Consider the following 3,579-nt stretch of genomic DNA (forward strand, 5'->3'; position numbering starts at 1 on the left):
GAGTATTTATGAAAATAATGTGGTATATGCTGGATGTATTTTTAAAATGAACGACAAGTACTTGAATAACTGAGTAAGACAACTCATATCCAAGCATTTGAGAAGAGGAGTTGAAAACTCAAGACCATCTCTCTTTTCGTATAGTTTGTTATGAAAATGATTTGATTAAGTTGTATGTTTGTAAAAAATGACAATTGTTTGACTGACCGAGTAAGAGAACTCGTATTCAAACAATTGAAGAGAGAAGTTGAAGACTCAAAGTCATCTCCTTTTTCATTTAGCTTATTATGAAAATAATTTGATTTAATCTGGGTTTAGAAGTTTGTAAAGAAATGACGAGTGTTTAACTGACCGAGTAAGAAAACCCGTATTCAAACAATCGAGGGGAGGAGTTAAAGGCTTAAAACCATCCCCCATTTCATTTTTATACATTGTAAGAACGTTTGATTTAATTTATGCTTAAGTGGATTAGAAATGATGATTATTCGACTAACCGAGTAAGAGAACTTGTATTCAAATAATTGAGGAGAGAAATTGAAGACTCAAAGTCATCTCCCTTTTCGTTTCTTATTATAAAATGATTTGATTTGAATTTTAAAAAAAATGGTATTGGACCAAAATAATTAGATTATTTTTAGGATAATAGGATATAGAATGAATCAATTGCTAACATTACTAAATTGTATAGCATGATAACTAAACATGTTTTATATTTGTTTTACAAATTGTGACAATCCCAATTGCATCTATACTCCACCATATATCAGTATATTAACAACAATAGAATGATACTTTTATAAATTAAACTTATCACTCTACACTCATATTAGCTCAATTGAATTTCAAACCATACAACTACAATAGATGCAATATATTTTACTCTTCAAATTGGAAATCAATTAATAATGAAAATGATATTTATCATCAACTAGAGCCCAAGAAATTGAAGGCTTAGAGATTAATAGTTATTACTTAGCACTTTACTTTGTGGATTCAATACTTAAAACTTTGAGTCAAACTATATTAACTTCTAAAATTATCATCCCATTAAATCCAAAATGTTCCAGCATTGTAATATCAACAAAACTCATTACTCCACATATACATTTCATTAAAATAAAATTCAAGTAGTGTGGGATAAAATTCAACTTTGAAAAAAAACTCATAATAATATGTCAAAGAAAAATTCATTCAACTCTAAGTTTTCAAGAGTGTATGGATTTATGAACTTAGATGTTGAAGCATAAAAAAATGTCAAAAATTTTAAGGCTTGTTTTTGTGATATTCAAACAGCAAAATAATAGTAATAATTTATTCACAAGATATGGAACTTGAATTGTAAATCTAATGTGAATCTGTCATAGGTTGTATATCCATAAAAATTATAACAGCAAAACAATAGTAATTTTAAGGCTTGTTTTTGTGATATTCAAATAGAAAAATAATAGTAATAATTTATTCATAAGATATGGAACTTGAATTGTAAATCTAATGTTAATCTGTCATAGGTTGTATATCCATAAAAATTATAACAGCAAAACAATAGTAATTTTAAGGCTTGTTTTTGTGATATCCAAACAGCAAAACAATAGTAATAATTTATTCACAAGATATGGAACTTGAATTGTAAATCTAATATTAATCTGTCATAGGTTGTATATCTATAAAAATTATAACAGCAAAACAATAGTAATTTTAAGGCTTGTTTTTGTGATATTCAAACAGCAAAACAATAGTAATAATTTATTCACAAGATATGGAACTTGAATTGTAAATCTAATGTTAATCTGTCATAGGTTGTATATCCATAAAAATTATAACCACAATGCAGTAGCAGCACGAATCGTTATATATTAACATTGAAATCAATCTGGCACACCGCATAATAAGAAATCTTTCAAGCAACCCAACCCAAACAGCTAGTACTAAAGAGCATAACATAAACCTGATACAAAAAAAATATCATTATAATAGAAGTTGATGTCTACCAAAGCACACCAGGATTAACAAACATTCTACCGGAACAAAACGCGAAAAATGAATACGAAATCCCAGAGCACACACTAAGACAAGAAAAAAAACACCATATATTTGCCTAGCCGCAATTTATTTTGCACAGCCATGAAATCGGCTCAAAATCATGAACAACCAAGCATTATTTCTTTTACTGGATTCAACATTGAGTTATCATCACCATCGTGAAATCCATATACCACATCAGAATTTGCTTATAGTAATCGCAGAATGTTCATCATTATAAATCTTATAAAACAAATTACCGTAAACCAACGAAGACTCAGATTAACCCACGTCGGAGCAACAACATTGTGCGATACCGGAATGGTCTCGTCCAAATCATAGAGACGCTAGCGGATTCTGGGAAATCAACAACACAACGTTGAGACGGGATCCGGCGGACACCAAATTCCTATGCGGTGAAGCTTTGAAATCCAGTGGCTGAAGATGAACGGCGGAGCAAAGGAGAGTTGAGAGTAGTGAATCAGGATAAGGTTGTGGTTAATGAGAGGTTCGCGGACGATGATGGAGGAAGGACGGGTTTGGCCGGCGCGGTTTGGGTGTGGATTCGCCGGCGGATGTTGATGTTGATGGTGGATTTAGGGGTTGGTCGTGTGGTGGTGTCGGAGGGTTTTGATGGTGGAGATTTATGAGGGTTTCGTGGTGGTAGATCAGAGAGAAAAAGGGTCGCTCGCCGGAGAGAGATGAAAACGAAGGAGCTTTTTTTAATTTCTTTTCTTTTCGTTTGCTTTTTCTTTTCGTGAGTGAAAGGGTGAGGGAGCAGAGTGGTTTCTACGGTGGGTTTGAGCGTGAGGTGGATGGTGTGAGCGGTGGTGGAAAGAGAGCGACGTGAGGTTGTTTGAAGTGTGTGGGAAAGAAGAAGAAGTTTTTTTTATTAATTCTTCTCTTTTCTTTCAGAGTGTGTAGTTGAATAGTGAGAGAAGAGAGATAGTAATTTTGTTGAGAGAAACGTGTGTGAGACGTGTGGAGATCTTGAGGGGTGAGTTATGTGTGTTATCTATTGTTTCTTTTTATTGTACAGAGAGAGGGGTAACGTGGAAAGGTGAGATAGAGTGTGGATGTGGTTAAGAGGAAACGTGAGGGAGAGAGATAACGTGAAGTATTCTAATCTCATTTTCCTTTTCCTTTTCATTAATAATTCTTATTATATATTATTTAAAAAATGTTTATTAGATAATAATTTAATTTAGAAAAATATAATAATAAGATAAATCTCTAATTTTGAATACTATAACAAAATAAAAGGACTGATTATAAATAGAAGTCGGACAAAAATTTGCTTGAAACATTAAATCAGACATATTAAAATGATCAGTACAAAATATACTTATTATAAAAATACAGCGTTTCTTCAAATGCTGAAATAAATTTTCATCGGTTAAAAGGCTCATGCCAGTCAAAATGCAACCGAAACAGTCGCTGAAAAATATACCGAGCACACCAGATTAAACTACGTGAACCGTAGATTAATAATACTGGTGTCTGTAATTTTAATTTTGAAACTTTTTATCTGCTGATTTTGTCCGTACTTGAGGAAATATT

This window comes from Lathyrus oleraceus, chromosome 5 (genome assembly GCF_024323335.1).
Source record: "Lathyrus oleraceus cultivar Zhongwan6 chromosome 5, CAAS_Psat_ZW6_1.0, whole genome shotgun sequence".
NCBI classification, from domain to species: domain Eukaryota; kingdom Viridiplantae; phylum Streptophyta; class Magnoliopsida; order Fabales; family Fabaceae; genus Lathyrus; species Lathyrus oleraceus.